General features: G+C 41.2%; 1 non-coding gene across 1 annotated transcript; it reads right to left on the reverse strand.

The window, feature by feature from the left end:
• Window positions 1-18943: 18943 nt before the first annotated feature.
• On the reverse strand, window positions 18944-19058 carry LOC136762261 (U5 spliceosomal RNA). The gene has a single exon (XR_010820467.1). It is a non-coding gene; the product is annotated as a U5 spliceosomal RNA (small nuclear RNA).
• Between the last annotated feature and the right edge of the window lie 2407 nt (window positions 19059-21465).

Here is a 21465-nt window from a genome sequence, read left to right on the forward strand (position 1 = left end):
TATGATATACTTAGATTTCCAAAAAGCTTTTGATAAGGTTCCACACCAAAGACTGATCCTCAAATTGGAAGCTGTAGGCATTCAGGGTCATGTAAGTAGATGGATTATGAACTGGTTGATGTATAGGAAACAGATTAGAGGAGTCACTTCTAACTGGAGTGAGGTTGTTAGTGGAGTTCCACAGGGATCAGTACTAGGGCCTTTGCTTTTTCTAATCTATATTAATGATCTGGACTCTGGGATACTTAGCAACCTTGTCAAATTTGCAGATGATACTAAAATAGGTGGCTTAGCAGATACAATCTTGGCAGCACATGCTATTCAGAGGAACTTAGATAAATTCAGTTGTGGGCTGACACCTGGCAAATGAAATTCAATGTGGACAAGTGCAAGGTAATACATGCAGGAAACAAAAATGTCCACTATAATTACACTATGGGAGGTACAGATCTAGATGAAGTAATGCATGAGAAAGACCTAGGAATCTATGTGGATTCACTTTCTCCATCCAAACAATGTGGGGAAGCAATACAAAAGGCATACAGAATGCTAGGGTATATCGTCAAAAGTGTAGAATTTAAAACAAGGGAAGTAATGTTAAGACTGTACAATGCGCTAGACCTCATCTGGAATACTGTGTACAGTTCTGGGCACCACACTTCAAGAAGGATATTGCTGCTTTAGAGGCAGTTCAGAGGAGAGCAACCAGACTTATTCCAGGTCTGAAGGGAAAGTCCTACTCGGAGAGACTGAGGGAACTGAACCTTTTCACCCTGGAACAGAGGAGATTACGTGGGGACTTGATCCAAGTCTTCAAAATCATGAAAGGTTCCTCAAACCAGAGGAGCTTTTCCAGATCAGCAGGGACACACGAACCAGGGGACACAAATGGAAATTGGGCTTCAAGGCATTCAAGATGGAAAGTGGTAGAAGCTGAAAGTTTGGGAACATTTAAAAATAGACTGGATAGGATCCATGGATCACTTAGATATTAATGGACACCAAACGAGCATGATGGGTCGAATGGCCTCCTCTCGTTTGTAAACTTTCTTATGTTCTTATGTTCTTATGTTCTTATGAATGTTCCCTAAGCATGTTTCAAATGTTCCCTAATTTATGTTACAAATGTGCCTTAGCACCTCTCTCTCTCTCTCTCTCTCTCTCTCTCTCTCTCTGTAGATGCATCATAGGGAACATATGTAACAGTCTCTCTTTTTGTTTACCAAAAATGAGAGTGAACGTATTTCAAGTGGGTGTTGCCTTGGTTGGAAACGTTTTAAGATTATTTACGAAGTGTAAAGTGGATTTGTCTCAGTTCTCCGTAGTTTTCAATGTATGTGCCATTCAGTAGCGTTCATGTTACAGATGTGCCCTATGCAGTGGTAGGGTCAATAAAATGTCAGTAAAACTTTATTTTAGCAATTATGGAGGGGAAGAACTGCAAATAGAGGGTCCCCACTAATTATCTAACTTACCAACAACGTTTCAAATTAGGTCTTGCGAAGCTGCCAAATAATGCTGTATAATCGTATGTGTCTTCATACACCAGCTGCTATAGTCTGATAGCTTTGATTATATATATATATTTTCTTGTGAACCACAAATGCTATTTGCTTGATTTTTACAGAGTATGTTATAAATACCATTCTTATGAAGCCTGACAAATTGTATGATTATGAATATTTTCAAATCATTTGTTTGTTTTTCCTAACATGTTACAAATGTTCCCTATGTGAAAGATGCATTATATCTTAATAACGTCTAAACAATTAAAGATATACAGATTATTATTTTCGGTAAAGTTATAACACATTGCTATTAACTATGTGTGTCAGTAAAAGTTTAAAAAATCCTAACAATTTTTTATTGATCCTGCAAAATAAGTGTTTAGGGAACATTTGTAACATAGTTAGGGTTAGCCACTGGGTAAGGGTTACATCTTCAGCAGTAAGTTTATTCATGTTAATTATTCTCATCAATGTTAAAGAACAATAAGTTCTATCATGTGTGTCGATAAAATGCTGATATTCCATAACGTTTGCTTGTGTATTCTGCAAAACACATATTTAGGGAACATTTGTAACATTAGGGTTACGATTTGCCATAGACGTGGAATGAGTTTGATTGTGATGTTAAATGGGGTTTAAAGACGCAGTCGCCTCAGTGCTGATTACTATTGCTGTGTTTCTCCACTTCTACTCCATGCTTGGGAACGCCCACATCCAGTGACGTCAAAACCGGTGGAAAAGCGGGCCGGTTCAAAAAAGATCAGCTGGATCCCAGGCCGAGCAGCAGCTCCGGCTCCAGCACCGGCACCATGTCGCTGGAAAAGCGCTAAGTGAGCTCACAGTGAGCTCAGTGTAATGTCTGCTCTGGTGAGCTCACAGTGTGACCTAGTCGTGAGTTCACGTCTTCACTGGGTAGTCCTTGACAACTTAATTGACTCAATTCTTGGGCTTAATTGGTCAAAATGACCATTGCAAATCGATTCTGAAAAGCAGAAGTCAGGCCAGCAACACACAGACACAGCCCGGTAAGCTGTACAACCTTAATTAAACATACAGATGGGCTCCAAACAGCACAGAGGAATTTAACAAAGCAATCAGTTCTACAGAAATAACCAACATCATCAACTCTTTCCTCACCTCTCAGTATCAGCCTGACATCTCAGGACTAAATCTGGCCATAAATGATATCAATCAAATATTTCAAATTGCAGCCACAATGGCAAATCTTAAAAAGACAAAGAAAAAGATAAACCAGAATCACACACACACACAGACATGGTTTGATGATGAGTGTAAATCAATACGAACAAATTTAAGGCACCTATCCAATCAAAAACATCCAGTTCTGGGAAATGTGGAACAATTTAAATTCAACAAAACAACAAGAATTGGCAATACAAAATGGAACCATTTGGAAAAAATACTTTGAAAAGCTTTATAAAGATATCCAACAAAATGATCTGACACACAAACAAATTGAACCCAGGGAAAAACTGAAATTACTCGAACAATCAATTAAAAATAATCAAAACCCAACTGATGCTCCAATCACCCTACAGGAAATATCTAAAAAGCTCCAGGCACTTCCACCCAGAAAAGCCTGCATCCCGGACAGCATCAGCACTGAGATGCTCAAACACAGCAGCGCACAACTGCAGGAGGCTGAGCTTAAATTGTTCAACATGGTCCTCAGCACCCCTGACTTTAACCTGGCAGTGAAGGCACTCAAAGACAAAACAAGAAGAGCTTTCTACACAATCAGAAGAAGAACACACCAAACCACGCATGCAGGGCAGAATAAGGCCGCTACCCAACTCTCATTAATATAAAGAAAAGAGCACTGCAATTCTGGTGCACCTGAAGAAAAGTGAGTCAGACTCACTGCAGTACAAGGTCCTCCAAACCCAAGAGTTCAGCCCTGAAAAGAGTCCCCTGAGTCAGCTGGCCCTGAAGCTCACGGCACTGACCCCCGCTAATACTGCGAACAGAGACCAGCTTCAGGTCAGCACTGCTTACCTGCCCCCAATTAGAGTCAACCAAATCATAAAGATAATCAAAACCTCCTATCTGGAACATTGGAACAATGAAACCAAATTCCCAAAGTAAACTGGATTGCTATCGGGCCCTAAACAGAGAAAACACCCTGACAGAGTATCTCTTCACTGTCAGAGATACGAAGCAGAGACGCATCCTGACCAAGTACAGGCTCAGTGACCACAGCCTGGCCATAGAGACAGGCCGACACAGGCAGAGCTGGCTGCCCAGAGAGGAGCGGCGCTGTGGTCACTGCGAGACAGGAGAGGTCCAGACAGAGATGCACTTCCTCCTCCACTGCAATAAATATGCCAAAATAAGGGACACATTCTTTAATAAATTCATAAATATTGTAAAATCATTTTCTGAATTGATACATGAAAAACAAATAGCTATCCTCCTGGGGGAGGGACACACTGCCCCCCTGGCCGCCCAATATGTAGCCGCCTGCCACAGCCTGAGGGGCTCACTGTGAAAACATACAGGAGCACCAGCTGTAAACTTGTTAAGTATAAATAAAGTAAATGTACATGTCTATTAAGATTTTATTTATACATTATTTTTCTTACCTTTTATTATTTTTCAATTTATGTATATAATATTAACTGCTTTGGCAACACTACGAAACTGTTTGTCATGCTAATAAAGCACCCTTGAATTGAATTGAATTGAATTGAGAGAGAGAGAGAGAGATTGTGTGAACAGAGCACTGCTGTAATACAGCATGAAAAGAGCCGGTGCAGTGAAGCGATGATTACAATAATGATTATTAAAAGAGTTCTATATGATATTAATGATTTAATTGGGGTTATAATGGACAAGTCAAAAGGTTAAAATGTTTGGCTCTATGTAGGTTTAGAGCCGCGCTGTTTGGGGGCCCAGTGCTGCTCCGACACCGCCGCTCTGATGCTCTGGGCGTTTAACCCGCAGCGCCACCGGAGCAGCACCGTAAAACATCTAGAAGACAGATCTTATAAAGTGTTATTTAGTTGTACATATACTGCACAGCACAAGAAACATTGGGAAAACAAGACTATAACAAGCTATATGAGTGACATGTAATGTTATATGTACCTTGGATATTTTAGACGTTTTATTAAAGCACTGTCCTGTGCTACTGAAATATCATCAACTATTACAATTTGAAAGCTCCCCAAATCCTTTCAGATGCCTCTCCTAATGAAATGTGTGGAATTCAGATCGGGAATATTTGCCCGTTTGTGATCCATTCGCTTGTTCTACGTGCACATGCTATACAAATGAAAAGAATAGAAACCTATTGTGAATCCAAGGTTGTCTATTAGTGAGTAAGATGTTCATTAGATTCACATTTGAGTTGTATTTCATGTCAGGATGTGAGCGCAGTTGTGAAGGATTCAGAAATCAGTTCTTGGAATCGTATCCTAAACTGGGTGAGAGGCTGGATTTGAACTCATGAAGATTTCAGGATCTTGGATGTTATTCCTTGCCCTGATGAGGGGTACTCATGAAATATTGAAGGGACCCAGAAATCCACATTGGCTCTGCCATGATCTATGTAAGGCCACTACAAAGAGATCTTAATATGGATAAGGTACGAGCTTATTGTTTTTCGTTTTCATGTGTTTCCTAGTGCCAGTACATGATTATTCACCAGTCTTCTGTGCTGGGTTTTGAGGGTTTCACATGAAGCTGTATTGTAACATTTTTTTTGCTGTGAATCATGTGACTGCTGCAGTGCATGTTTTAGGTTCCTGTACTGTCCTTATCAACTGGGCCCCTGATGACGTGCCTCTTTTGTGACGGAGAGAGAATCACAGTGATGGCTGTAGCAGCGGGTATACAGTACTACATGATCTATTTTTAAAGTCTTACTTGTAGCAAAATGTATAAATGTGTTTAGTTGGTTACAGGAAATATGCATTCTAATTTAGTCTTACCAAAATAAATGTAATGCTCTCATTAAATGATTTCAAAATGAAGAAAAGCTGATTGGCTGCGATTTGATTTAATATCGTTTAAACTGTGATTATATGGTGTAGAACCGTGTGGGAAATAAGTGGAGAAATCGTGGAGATAAAGCAAATAGAACTTTAATCGAGCCGCTCGGAAGCCCCACGTCAGGAATAATTCCTTCAGTGAGAACTTAATGTTTACCAACATGAGTGCAGCTTTATAGGAAAATGACGTAACATCTTATGGCCGTTCATCCAATCAGAAGATACAGGTCCGGGTCCGTTTTATGATCTGTCCTCCCGTGAAGAGGTGATGGATCCAAAGCAGATGTCCGTCTTTGATGTGCACTAGGAAGATGCGATCCCACGGTCGTCATTTACCTAGTGTCAATCGCTCGTTAACAGAAACAATTCCTGCCTATCTGGAGAAACGATTAAGTCATAAACAAATTCTCAGCAGACATCTGTAGGCTATTTCGGCACTGTGTGATCTTTCATTACTGACAGGAGTTTCTAACAAACCAACCTTGTTGACCCTTTACTTGTGCTGCTAAATCTAATCTGCTCAGTCTGTATACAAACTACTTCTAATGCTAGTATTAATATAAAACATGATATAGTTATCACAAAACACTTTCTTCAACTTCCTATACAGAGTCTTCATTCTCTGCTGTTTGGCAATAGAGCAAAGCAGAAAGAAGCCAAAAAGTTATGTTTGTCAGTTACAAGCAAATCCCCTTAGGGGTTAGGAAGATTTGACGCTGCGTTTTCAGCTCCTTCATCCCAACCCTTCCCCGTGGGGTGTATATGTGTGTACGGCGAGTGTAAGGGTGTCCCTGCTGTCTGGGAGAGCGATAAGTGTGTGTCCCTAAATGTGAATGTACAGAATGTCCTGAAGGTGTCTCATGGAGCAGAGTGACCTTTGTAATAGTATCTTTCCAATGCATCCTTTGGTTTTCCTTGAGTCATGAGGTTTATTGCCTTTGATACTAAATCCATTTGTCCTCAGTCACATGGAGCCTCCAGAACCAAGGGGATAGAATAAGATTTGTGTCAATGGGTGTGTGAGTTTTGCTCCTCCCGAGTGAGGGACGGTGTCGTTTAGTAGAAATTTAGAGAAAGTCTGCCAACGAGGGTGTTTTAATTGCAGCTGTAACCATAGTAGATACATTATGAGGTTTACAAAGTTGTTGAGATGCTCTTTGAACAGTGTATTTAAGACATAAAAAAGAAACATACAGACATAGCAGAATAGTAACTACCGATATCAATCCATGTAACACAATCATACCCAGATTACCAAAGGTATCAGCAAGCCATCCCCAGAGGGTTTTTCCTCCGGAGGACTGGTGTATCTTTGTAGTTGCTTTGATTATTCTGATCCATCTTCGGTCTAAAGTACCATTCTCCTGTGATGCCTAAGGCATAATCATATGCATACCGTACATTAGAGGCAACTCTAAGTTGTGAATAATCAGAAAATCCTGGAATTGGAATGGGGATCATTGGAACCCCTTTCTTAGTGTCGTGTGGAATGTGGGAACAAACCCAACATTTTGTTTTATTAAGGGCATTTGCATAGGTGCGTGTCATTTGGATACATTTGTTATCTGTCCATGATTCAACTAAGGACATACTCATAATTTTTGATTACTTCTCCTGCTGTTGTTATAAACCCTCTACGTTCCCAGGTTGCCATATAGTCGTGTACTACTCCAAATGCATAGTGACTGTCAGTGAAAATGTTAACTTTAATGTCTTTCGCTATTTTTAATGACTCAGTCAGCGCCACGAGTTCTGCCACTTGGGCTGAACAGTGTCCTGGCAGGGATCCTGTTTTTACGACGGTGCTATCATCCAATACCACCGCCCACCCAGTGTGGGGAATTCCATCTTTTATTTTCCTGGATCCATCAACATATAGTTCCAAGTCAGGGTCTGTGAGGGGGTTTTCTAGGAAGCGACTGTGGTCCTCCTGGAGAACCAGCTCAGAGCATGTATGCTCTTCTCCCTCCCCTAACATCCCATCTGCTGGGTTTACTCGTGTGTCTTTTATTATTTGTATGGATTTATCTCTGGGGAGCAAAACAGCTTCCCATCTAGCTCGTCTACTATCGGAGACTGAACGCAATTTGCCGGTGTGTAATAATTCAACTAACGTGTGTCCTGTGTGCAGAATCAACTGTGTGTTCATTACAATCGAATCGCATGCCTGCACTGCCCAAGAGGCGCAGTCTACTGCTGCCATACAGCGATGCATGCCTGCTGCTACCGTAGGTTGCTTTGTGGAGTAATAGGCGACGGGACGTGTCGGAACTGCTGTATAATAGATCCCATCTTGGGAACAGTAGAGGTGAAATGGTTTAATATGATCTGGTAACCCGAGGGCGGGGGCATTGCTGAGAGCCTGTTTTATTACACGATAGGCTATTTCCTGTTCATGTCCCCAGTCTATGGGGTCCAAGGGAGCCGGGCTCCCTTTGATTAACGCCTGTATTGGACCTGTGGCTTGTGTGAAATTAGGGATGAAAGTGCGACAATCATTAAGGAGCCCCATAACTTTACGCACAGCCCTAACATTATGTGGTTTTGGCATATTTAGAATGGCTTCTTGCCTATTATGCGTCATAGATTTTTGTCCTTGTGAAATGTTGTGTCCGAGATATTGAACCTTAGTTAAGCCTATTTGTGCTTTCTTAGGGCTTGCTTTAAATCCTGCCTTTTGTAAGACACCGAGGACTCATCAGGAGACGCAATCAAAAGATCATCCACGTACTGGATGATTAAACTATTCCAGGGTGTCAGATCCATTCCTTCTAAGGTCTTGGCCATTGCCTGGTGAAAGAGTGTCGGACTGTTGTGAAATCCCTGTGGCACTCTAGTCCATGTGTACTGTTTGTCACATACAGTAAACGCAAATTTATCTTGGGAATCAGAGTGGAGTGGCAGGCTCCAAAATCCATTGCTAATATCCAGGACGGTAAAAATAGAGTGTTCAGGTTTCAAATCATTTAATATAGTGTTGGGATTGGCTACAATCGGGTGTAACCGGGGTGTAACTTTATTCAATTGTGTGTAATCAATTGTGAGTCACCATGAGCCGTCTGGTTTTGCCACTGGCCAGATTGGAGAATTAGTGGTTGAATGCGTTTCGCGTATTATTCCTTCATTTTGCAATGTTTGAATAATTGTCTGAACTGCTGTAAAAGCTTCTGGTTTAATAGGATACTGTTTATGTGCTTTGTGTACTGGACCTGGGATTACTATAGGTTCAATTTGTGCCAGACCACAATCTAGTTTATGTGTTGCCCAAACATCAGGAAATTCCTGACATACGTGTCCAAGTGGTGTGTCTGGCCATATATGAGGTGTTGACGGTGTGAGTGAGATACTAGCACAATTTGTTGCGTATCTTTGTGTATTCTTTTTATTCCCGTGTGTATTGGTCCATATTATGCAATTATTATTAGCATCCACTAGTGCGCCGGCTTCTCTAAGGATATCTATACCTAATATTGTCCCCTTTTATACAGGTAACGAGCTGAGATTAGGAGCACTCCCTTTAAGAGAGTGCTCCTAATCTCAGCTCATTACCTGTATAAAAGACACCTGTCCACAGAAGCAATCAATCAATCAGATTCCAAACTCTCCACCATGGCCAAAGAGCTGTCCAAGGATGTCAGGGACAAGATTGTAGACCTACACAAGGCTGGAATGGGCTACAAGACCATCACCAAGCAGCTTGGTGAGAAGGTGACAACAGTTGGTGCGATTATTCGCAAATGGAAGAAACACAAAATAACTGTCAGTCTCCCTCGGTCTGGAGCTCCATGCAAGATCTCACCTCGTGGAGTTTCAGTGATCATGAGAACGGTGAGGAATCAGCCCAGAACTACATGGGAGGATCTTGTTAATGATCTCAAGGCAGCTGGGACCATAGTCACCAAGAAAACAATTAGTAACACTATGCAGTGAAGGACTGAAATCCTGCAGCGCCTGCAAGGTCCCCCTGCTCAAGAAAGCACATGTAGAGGCCCGTCTGAAGTTTGCCAATGAACATCTGAATGATTCAGAGGAGAACTGGGTGAAAGTGTTGTGGTCAGAGGGGATCAAAATCGAGCTCTTTGGCATCAACTCAACTCGCCGTGTTTGGAGGAGGAGGAATGCTGCCTATGACCCCAAGAACACCATCCCCACCGTCAAACATGGAGGTGGAAACATTATGCTTTGGGGGTGTTTTTCTGCTAAGGGGACAGGACAACTGCACCACATCAAAGGGACGATTGACGGGGCCATGTAGCGTCAAATCTTGGGTGAGAGCCAGTCTCCAGACCTTAATCCCATAGAAAATCTGTGGAGGGAGCTGAAGGTTCGAGTTGCCAAACGTCAGCCTCGAAACCTTAATGACTTGGAGAGGATCTGCAAAGAGGAGTGGGACAAAATCCCTCCTGAGATGTGTGCAAACCTGGTGGCCAACTACAAGAAACGTCTGACCTCTGTGATTGCCAACAAGGGTTTTGCCACCAAGTACTAAGTCGAAGGGGTCAAATACTTATTTCCCTCATTAACATGCAAATCAATGTATAACTTTTTTGAAATGCGTTTTTCTTGATTTTTTTGTTGTTATTCTGTCTCTCACTGTTAAAATACACCTACCATTACAATTATAGACTGATCATTTCTTTGTGAGTGGGCAAACATACTAAATCAGCAGGGGATCAAATACTTTTTTCCCTCACTGTATATATATATATATATATATATATATATATATATGTGATTTGATGTGTATTCTTATTTGATTTCCTCCCTCCTCAGGAATCACTGATAAAACATTGTTATTTGAAGGAGAACCTGACCACTTAATTCCCTCCATATCGGAAGTCCTGCAATGATCCATGTGCTGCTTGGAGGTGCACCAGAAACGGCCAGTCTTGATATTTATGATTGTCCAGATATTGATGTCCGTGAAACAATCAAATTAGTAAGTATTTCAATGGTTGAAACTTGTGTTTGCTCTGTATTCTAAGTTTCTGTGCCTTAGGGAACCTTTGTGACATACTAAAAGGACATACTGGTAAGATGTTGGGCACTTTTCAAACAACAAAAATGGCATTTGGTTAGTTATAAGGGACATTTATACCAGTCTGTGCAAATATCTATGCATATTCCAATGTTTGCTGCAGGACTTACAGATTGAGTGAGGGGGTCAATATGTTTGATTCAGAACTAACCACTGCTTCTTCAATTTTGTTTTAAACATAATTTAAAAGAAAAGTGGGCTATACATTGGTCTTGATAAAAGGAGCAGTGGTCCCTGAAGCAATTATTTTAGTTTTTTGGTCACAATTCCTAAAACCCATTTTCTGTAAAATATGTTATCAACTTGCATTAATATATTATCCAAAGTACAATCATACTAATCATGAAGATGTTCGTATTATTATATTCTAAGGGTTCTAGTCTATTGTGTATTGTGTTTATTATTAGGCCCTTCTCTTATGTTTTACAGTTGTTATTATTATTCCATACAATACAGGGATTAAATTAAGTATTTTAACCACAAACTTGAAGACAAAGTCTTTGAGGAAAGCAGGGCCCTGTTCGTTCCAAGGGTCAAGTTTCTTAAGACTCAAATAGCTATATAAATGACTTTCGTATTCAGTCGACTTAGTCAATTGTCCAGCTGGATGGCTGGGCACAGGTGGGCATGTGCAGTCTGTAAAGTTCTTTATTTAATAAAGTCCTTTAAAAGAATTCTTCCTACGGCTCAATCTCCTTCTCCCAGTTTAACCCTTCTGTTGCTGGCAAAGACTTAGTTGGTTTCTGGTTCCGGTTCTGGCAACAGAGATACAAGTTCAGCTGTGGCAGCGAGTTACTGGTTTAGGTGAGAGAGAGATAGAGATGCCGTGCGTTATCCTTTATAGGCCTGTCAGATCAATAGGTGATTGGTTCTTTAGTTTGTGAGATTGGATTTCGGTTTCAGCCCCCAGTGTCCTATTGGAGGGGGGCTTGATTTATGACTGATGTCAATCCATGCCATCTTTTGGAAATGCCGGTTGGCACGGGTTCGTAGCTCTGTGTCGGGATTTCGGCTCTCGTCCATTTCAAAGAGTTTTTATTTCCTACAGGCCCCCTTCCCCAGACATCTCACAGCAGGGATTCCAAGCTATTTGGCCCATTCTCGGTGCCATCCTCCCAAGACTGTCACTTTGATGTAAACCAGTTCACATGCTGATGAGTTAAGGAAATCTGATAAATTTGGGGGGGAGAGGTCTTCTTTAGATCAGTGCTTCAGCTCAGAGCTAAAATGCTCTTATCAGAATACACCCAACATAACGCTACACTGGTTAATTCTGTTCTGGGAAAACCACAATCCTGCAGGTTTAATAAGTCTCTCTACACATCAGTCCCTGAGTACCTTCAACCAATGGTCATTTTGACCAATTAAGCCCAAGAATTGAGTCAATTAAGTTGTCAAGGACTACCCAGTGAAGACGTGAACTCACGACTAGGTCACACTGTGAGCTCACCAGAGCAGACATTACACTGAGCTCACTGTGAGCTCACTTAGCGCTTTTCCAGCGACATGGTGCCGGTGCTGGAGCCGGAGCTGCTGCTCGGCCTGGGATCCAGCTGATCTTTTTTGAACCGGCCCGCTTTTCCACCGGTTTTGACGTCACTGGATGTGGGCGTTCCCAAGCATGGAGTAGAAGTGGAGAAACACAGCAATAGTAATCAGCACTGAGGCGACTGCGTCTTTAAACCCCATTTAACATCACAATCAAACTCATTCCGCGTCTATGGCAAATCGTAACCCTAATGTTACAAATGTTCCCTAAATATGTGTTTTGCAGAATACACAAGCAAACGTTATGGAATATCAGCATTTTATCGACACACATGATAGAACTTATTGTTCTTTAACATTGATGAGAATAATTAACATGAATAAACTTACTGCTGAAGATGTAACCCTTACCCAGTGGCTAACCCTAACTATGTTACAAATGTTCCCTAAACACTTATTTTGCAGGATCAATAAAAAATTGTTAGGATTTTTTAAACTTTTACTGACACACATAGTTAATAGCAATGTGTTATAACTTTACCGAAAATAATAATCTGTATATCTTTAATTGTTTAGACGTTATTAAGATATAATGCATCTTTCACATAGGGAACATTTGTAACATGTTAGGAAAAACAAACAAATGATTTGAAAATATTCATAATTACAGCATACAATTTGTCAGGCTTCATAACAATGGTATTTATAACATACTCTGTAAAAATCAAGCAAATAGCATTTGTGGTTCACGAGAAAATATGTATATATAATCAAAGCTATCAGACTATAGCAGCCGGTGTATGAAGACACATACGATTATACAGCATTATTTGGCAGCTTCGCAAGACCTAATTTGAAACGTTGTTGGTAAGTTAGATAATTAGTGGGGACCCGCTATTTGCAGTTCTTCCCCTCCATAATTGCTAAAATAAAGTTTTACTGACATTTTATTGACCCTACCACTGCATAGGGCACATCTGTAACATGAACGCTACTGAATGGCACATACATTGAAAACTACGGAGAACTGAGACAAATCCACTTTACACTTCATAAATAATCTTAAAACGTTTCCAACCAAGGCAACACCCACTTGAAATACGTTCATTCTCATTTTTGGTAAACAAAAAGAGAGATTGTTACATATGTTCCCTATGATGCATCTACAGAGAGAGAGAGAGAGAGACAGACAGACACTAACTCTCTCTCTCTCTCTCTCTCTCTCTCTCAGCTGGGAGTGTGTGGGAGGGGTCTGCAGTGAGCGGGAGTGCTGCTGAGAGCTCTGTCCTTTGGCTGCGTTTTTTTGTTGCTTTACTTTTTTCAGTTTGTTTATTTTGTCTTCTGTTTTCAGTGCTTTTCTTATTGTGGGGGAACAGGGGAGGGGAGGGGGGAGTACCGGTAGTTCTTCCCGGGTCGGGGGGTCGGACCCCCTGAATGCGTCTTTTGAAAAACTGACCCGACGCCATGGAGTCAAGATCGCTCCGGTGCAGTTCTGCCCCCTAGAGCAGTGTGTGTTAGCGGTTGGGGAGGTAGCAGGGTGTGAAAATATCAAGTCTGCTGCCATTGTTATCTTCTTAAAAACCACTGATCTGCTCAATCAGCTAGTGGCTAATGGCACAGTGTTAGACGACACTTTCACCCCGGTGTTGCCGCTCGCTGCTCCTGCCCGGAAGGTAACGCTGTCTAACGTCCCTCCGTTCATCCGCACCGGCTCGGGCAGCTGATGTCCGGCATTAAGAGGGTCCCGCTGGGCTGCAAAGCCCCGCAACTGAAACACGTCGTGTCCTTCCGAAGGCAGCTGTATATGATCCTCAATAACATCAATGAGGATCTTAATGTCATTTTTAAATTTAAGATCGACAATACCGACTACGTCGTGTTCGCTACTTCGGAGTCCATGAAGTGTTTCAGGTGTGGGAGCGAGGGGCATGTCGTGAGGAACTGTCCCGAGCAGGACAGGGAGCGGGAGGAGGAGCGGGGCGACGCGGGGAGGAATAGAGACACCGGCCCGCAGCCACAGATGCAGCGGGCAGACAGAGATCGAGCCCCGGCGGAGGAGACAGTCGCCGGTCGGACCGATGGTACCACTGATGCCGTGACGGGGGAAGAGCTGCCCGGAGGCGATGACGCACAGCTGGGGGACGGGGTCGAGGCAGCGGGGGATAGTGACGACCGAGACGCCGGGGGGAGATGGTGTTGAGGCGGTGCACGGGGCGCTGGTTAGTGACGAGGAACAACCTCAGCAGCCAGCAGACGGGCGGACAGACACACAGGGTGTAGCCGAGGAGGAGGCAGGGCCAGGCTCGGCGGTACAAGCCGAGGCGCCGGGTGGAAAAAACGCACTAAGAAGGTGCTGGGAGGGAGCACGGACGGTGTTGGTAAATAGTGGCAGTAAAAGAAGTGGTGGCACAGTAGTGAAGCTGGGGTAGCGAGCGGCTTGGTGGGGAAAGGTCCGGCTACACGCTGGAGCATCGCGGCTCGGAGTGACAGTGAGGGCGGCTTCACGGATTCCTCTCTCGCCTCCTCGTCCTCGGTGAGTCAGAGCTGCAGTGAAGGATATCAGGAGGTTTTTAGAGAAAACGAAGGGAAAGAGGTCTGTTGTAGTGGAGCAGTTTTTCCCAGATCGTGCACGCCTGCTGGCCTCTATTAAGTTTTTACAGAAACCCTGACCTATCAATTTGTACAACACTCACTGAAAACCATGGTTGGGGTCAATTCCTGTTTTTCAATTCCAATTCCTCCTACAAATCAATTCAAAATTGCAATTACTTTTTGCATTCACATAATATTCTTTATTGGAATTGAATTGAAAAGGGAATTAAAAATTGAATTGGAATTGACCCCAACCCTGTTGAAAACAAAACAAAAAATACAGATCTGGTTCTTCAAATCTTCACTCTGGTTTCATTCTGTGTCGTAGTTCATTTATCTTGCTGTTAATTGCACCACCAATTACACTCTTTGGGGTACTGGGCATTTTTTTCAAGGTAGCCCCTAAAAAACATGTATCACATAGATTTAATGACTTGCACATAGATATATAAAAATCTTTTAATAAACATACCACATATCTTTGAGAAGGGTTCATTAGTTACATATTGCCACAGTAAATCAACATTTTTGTGTGTGGGTGTATTTAAACGTTTTGGTGTATGCTCTTAAACTTGTCTTACACTAGTTCATAGTAAAATCTGTACTTGGCGAAGCAGCTATGCAAAGGCAGTCTTTTCTCCATTAATACCTTGCTTAAGCATTACATTGATGTGGCACAACTGGACTGAAATGTGAAGTATTTGCTCAAAAGTCAAATTTAAATGAGACATGAAAGTTTATATTGTCAAGGATCCCATGGCACTATTCATTATTATTATGTATTAATATGTCTGAAGCATTAATCCAAGGTGATTTACAAGGTGTTGTTGAAAGAGTGACGTGGCTGAATTCTAAGTCAGGCTTCCCTCAATCAGGTCTAACAAATTTGTTATGACTCCACCTTTACTGCTGTGTAGTAATCTGCTGGTACAAAATGGCTGCACCCCAGAGGGTGGTGGGTGAAGTGAGTCTGTAGAGCACTTTGGGATCTTTCCAGCTGCTACATGTAAGGTATTATTATTTATTAATAAATTAACTCTAGTCTCTGAAACTAAAACAAAGGCCAAAGGAACATTTCAAATGCTAACCCTTTGTGTTCTATACAGTTAAAAAGGAGAGTTAGAAATTTTGTACAACAGCATTTACATACCATATATGGCTTCCACCTTTAAGCGATCCAGAGGTGTCTTTTTCTCCGAAGTTGGATCTCTCTTGCTGCCACCACCACGAAGATTGCTCTTTAATAATGTTGGAAAGTCAAAGACAGCAACCGTCAGGGTTCTTGCATATGACGTATTCGTGCTGCACCTCTCTGCAAGGATCCAGGACAGTTTGTCAATGTAAACTCCAGTGCCTGGGAATATTTCCACCTAAAAGACAATGGTAAATAAAAAACAAGTTTATCCCCAAACTATTCTTATATTATGTTAAGTGGAATACATTATCAGTAAGGCTGTGATTTTGTTACAGAAATGTGTTATTAAAGACCACAGTATGTCTCAATTCTAAGTTTATTAATTTACAGACATAATAAAGTCAGTGAATCTGTGACACCCATAATTCAATTACATTCTTATTATCAACTATAACTATGAATATAACTGATAATGTAGCATCATTAGATTGTTTACAACCAATATTTGTTTTCAATATATATATTTTTACCTTGTCTTTGTAATATTGTAGACCAAGAGTGTTATACCTGTTTTGGTGATTCTTTGTCAGATTCAGAACAATTTGCTGTGGGGCTGTCAGAACCACTTGATGGTGACACACTTTTGTCTTCATTGCTGATAAATGTGGCTTTTGTTACAATTTTTTTCAGATTGTCCAAAAGGTCTGGAATCTCTGGAGAAAAAAACCTTAGTATTAAATGATAATCATTTCTAGTAATATATTTAATACAAAGTGAAAACAAAACCATCAATGCCTGCAATTATACTTGAGAGACTTGCTCTATGTTATTGGCAAACTGACCTTTTTGTGGGTCATTAACATTAGCTACGAAAAAAATAAAAAAGATAAAATACAAGAATTACCAGGTCTAATGTAATGCATATAGTCATTAATGTAGGATTATGAAGTTATGTTGAAAAACTTTATTTAATAATCAGTATTATTAAACTATTAGACAGTGCACATTAAGAGTCTGTATTGTGGTTCTAGATTACTTCAGTATGATCAACTATAATACATTACTCTGGAATCTAAATTACTGAAGAATAACATTTATCAAGGTAAGGAATTATTTGCTATAAATAAAAAAACTTACCATCAACCATACGGTTTCGAAGACATTGGTTTTCATTTTTAAGTCTTGTGTTTTCCTTTTCGAGCTGCTTAACTTTTTGCTGTAGCTCAACTTCACTGGACTCTTTAAATGTCTGTAGAATATGACGGGATCTAATTCTTGAAGCTCCATCGGTTTTCTTTCTTATTTTGTGCTGTATTCAGAGAGGAAAAGAGTTTAAAATGAAAATATATATATATATGAATATGATTAAAAAAAAACAATCCTGCAATACATTTATTTAATATTTGCAGTAATTATCTCACCGGTAACTGTGGTTCATCAAGGTCACTATCATCTGAAATTTGAAGTTTTTTGTTTGGTTTAGGTACTCTCTTCATTTTAGGACAGGGAATTTTTGTTAGGTCATTAAGTTTTCTTCTTAGTTCGCCTTCTTTTCCTAAAATAAAAATAAAATAAATAAAACCCTGCATTATGTCCACAGATATTTGGGGATTATATTTATTTGTCATAAAAATACTGTGCTTTGACCATACAAATTAAGATGAACAGCCAACACTGAATCAAAACTGAAGTTAAATTATATCTGGTTTAATTTATTTTGTGATTTGGGGGATTTTATTGTAAAGCACAACACACAATAAATCGTTCTTACAAATGCCAGTCAAGTATGACGAGTTTTTAGCGCCCTCACCACCACCTACCATGTTATAAGAGTATGTTAGAAGTACAACACATTAATAACTTAAACATTCATTTCAAATATACTGTGATTGTATATATCAAATAGCATGTAAAGACTTTAATGTTTTTTTTTTAAATAAACATTGTTACCAGTCATAATGATCTGCGCTTCATGGACAGGCCATCCACCTTTTGGAGGTTTGTTCGTGTCTCTCCACTCTGCTCTGAAGTTTCGAGTCGTCTCTTCGTCATCATCAGCAATGCTGAATAAATCAAAATTGCGAAAGCAAGCAGTGGGAATCACGCTGTAAGAGTCTTTGTCGACCCCGCTTTCCCACTTCACCAACGCGTGCATCACCGCCATACTACCTTCACCTTCTCGTCCGTTTTTTCTGCGCCTTTTTCCCCCGACAAGTCACGGCACAAAAAACAGTCCCGCTCTGCATTCTGGTACTTGGCGTTCTTAATAACACCAACAGGGTGTAATCGCATAGACCACTCGAGCATAAAGTACTACATATCCCATCTGTTACAGTTTTTTTTCATCTTCTGAAACTGCAATTTAGCACTTTCAACTGTTTCTTAGTGATTCCTAGAATTACTAACCGGTATTGTAGTCAATGTGTTTATAACCTTTTTTGTTTAACGATTTGTGTGTTATCCTATGGGATCCCATGGTCTTTGATTTGGTCACGGAAGTGATTTGTCTTTGATTTGTTGATCTAGAGTTGAATTTTAATTAGTTTTTCCCTTTTGTATAATTAGTGTAGTGCTACATTTAGTCTTTGTTTTTAAATAAATTTGACAATTTATATCTTTGGAATTGGTGTCTGCGTCCAATTATTACAGAAATTGAGTTCTACAAGACTCCAGGATTCGTGATAAGGTCATACTATGAATTCACTTCTTTAATTGAAATGTATAAGTGTACCTTACGCTACATATATGTATGTATGTATGTATGTATGTCCAATTGCTTTGACAATACAAATGAATTGAATTGAGAGGGAGAGAGAGAGAGAGAGAGAGAGAGAGAGAGAGAGAGAGAGACAGACAGACAGACTGACAAACAGAAAAACAGACAGACACAGACACACACACACACAGAGCCAGCCAGCCAGCCAGCTCAGCGATGACATCACGAGCCTCTCTCAGCTGACTGCTATGACATCACAGAGCACGTACATTCCGTTGCTTGCCGTCTGTCAACCACTCAGTCACTGCCAGCCAGACTGGCTGGCTGGCTGGATGGGGGGGCTGCTTGCTGCTGCTGCGTACCTTAGCAAGCTTATTTGCTTGACCGGCCTTCCTACTCCTCTGCCCACATGCCCACCTATGCCCGATCTGCTGTTCACCTGGATCACAGCTCCGCCCCAACAAGGCAGAGCCCCCCAAGAATGGTACAAACTCACCCACGATCCCCTCCACGGAAAGCTTTAGCAAAAGGCAAAAGCGTTATACGTAATGAAGAGGAACCCGAGTCCAAGACGCATCCGACCAGCCATACATATTTGTGTGTATTAAAGATCACATTTTCTTACATTTAGTTTTTCTGTACTTTATTACATCTTATTGTGATTTATAAAAGTATTGTTTCTTTTCCATATGTATGTATGTATGTGTGTGTGTGTGTGTGTGTCTGTCTCTGTGTGAAAGTTAGTGTGTGTGTCTGTACGTGTGTGTGCCTGTCTCTGTGTGAAAGTGTGTGTGTGTGTGTGTGTGTGTGTGTGTGTGTATATGTCTCTCTGTGAAAGTGTGTGTGTGGGTGTGACAGTGTGTGTGAGTGTCTGTCTGTCTGTCTGTCATGTAACTCGCACATCTGTGAGGGCACCATTTTTGCAGAAGAGATGTACACATTTTGGAGCAACATATGCTGCCATCCAGACATCATCTTTTCCAGTGACGTCCCTGCATTTTCAAACAGATCACATTTTATTACACTTTGTTTATCTGTACTTTATTACATCTTATTGTGATTTATACTTGTAATGTTTCTTTTCCATATATATGTATGTACAGTGGGGGAAAAAAGTAATTGATCCCCTGCTGATTTTGTACGTTTGCCCACTGACAAAGAAATGATCAGTCTATAATTTTAATGGTAGGTGTATTTTAGCAGTGAGAGACATAATAACAACAAGAAAATCCAGAAAAATGCATTTCAAAAAAGTTATAAATTGATTTGCATGTTAATGAGGGAAATAAGTATTTGACCCATTTTCAATGCCCTGGCTTAGGGAAGGAGGTTCTCACCCATGATTTGACGGTACATGGCCCCGTCCATCGTCCCTTTGATGCGGTGCAGTTGTCCTGTCCCCTTAGCAGAAAAACAGCCCCAAAGCATAATGTTTCCACCTCCATGTTTGATGGTGGGAATGGTGTTCTTGGGGTCATTCCTCCTCCTCCAAACACGGCGAGTTGAGTTGATGGCAAAGAGCTTGATTTTGGTCTCATCTGAGACCACTTTCACCCAGTTCTCCTCTGAATCATTCAGATGTTCATTGGCAAACTTCAGACGGGTCTGTACATGTGCTTTCTTGAGCAGGGGGACCTTGCGGGCGCTGCAGGATTTCAGTCCTTCACGGCATAGTGTGTTACCAATTGTTTTCTTGGTGACTATGGTCCCAGCTACCTTGAGATCATTAACAAGATCCTCCCATGTAGTTCTGGGCTGATTCCTCACCGTTCTCATGATCATTGAAACTCCACGAGGTGAGATCTTGCATGGAGCCCCAGACTGAGGGAGACTGACAGTTATTTTGTGTTTCTTCCATTTGCGAATAATCGCACCAACTGTTGTCACCTTCTCACCAAGCTGCTTGGTGATGGTCTTGTAGCCCATTCCAGCCTTGTGTAGGTCTACAATCTTGTCCCTGACATCCTTGGACAGCTCTTTGGCCATGGTGGAGAGTTTGGAATCTGATTGATTGATTGCTTCTGTGGACAAGTGTCTTTTATACAGGTAACGAGCTGAGATTAGGAGCACTCCCTTTAAGAGAGTGCTCCTAATCTCAGCTCGTTACCTGTATGAAAGACACCTGGGAGCCAGAAATCTTGCTGATTGATAGGGGATCAAATACTTATTTCCCTCATTAACATGCAAATCAATTTATAACTTTTTTGAAATGCGTTTTTCTGGATTTTCTTGTTGTTATTCTGTCTCTCACTGCTAAAATACACCTACCATTAAAATTATAGACTGATCATTTCTTTGTCAGTGGGCAAACGTACAAAATCAGCAGGGGATCAAATACTTTTTTCCCTCACTGTATGTATGTATGTATGTATGTATGTAAGTGTGTGTGTGTCTGTCTCTGTGTGAAAGTGTGTGTGTGTGTCTGTCTGTGAAAGTGATTGTGTGTGAAAGTGTGTGTGTCTGTCTGTCTGTGAAAGTGTGTGTGTGTGTGTGTGTGTGTGCGTGTGTCTGTCTGTGAAAGTGTGTGTTTGTGTGTGTATGGGTGTGACAGTGTGTATGAGTGTCTGTCATGTAACTCGCACATCTGTGAGGGCACCATTTTTGCAGAAAGAGATGTACACATTTTGGAGCAACATATGCTGCCATCCAGACATCGTCTTTTCCAGGGACGTACCTGCATTTTTCAGCAGGATAACGCCAAACCACATTCTGCCCAGATTTCAAGCGCATGGTTGCATAGGCAGAGAGTGCGGGTGCTAGCATGGCCTGCCTGCAGTCCTGACCTGTCTCCGAATTGAGAATGTGTGGCGCACTATGAAGTGCAAATTAAGACAACGAAGGCCCTGTGCAGTTGCGCAGCTGAGGAAATGCATAATGGATGAATGGGGGAAAATCCCGCTTGCTAAACTTAACCAAGTGGTGTCTTCAGTGCCCAAGTGCTTAATAAGTGTTATTAAAAGAAAAGGTGATGTTAC

The sequence above is a fragment of the Amia ocellicauda genome, chromosome 10, assembly GCF_036373705.1.
Source record: "Amia ocellicauda isolate fAmiCal2 chromosome 10, fAmiCal2.hap1, whole genome shotgun sequence".
Classification (NCBI taxonomy): Eukaryota; Metazoa; Chordata; class Actinopteri; order Amiiformes; family Amiidae; genus Amia; species Amia ocellicauda.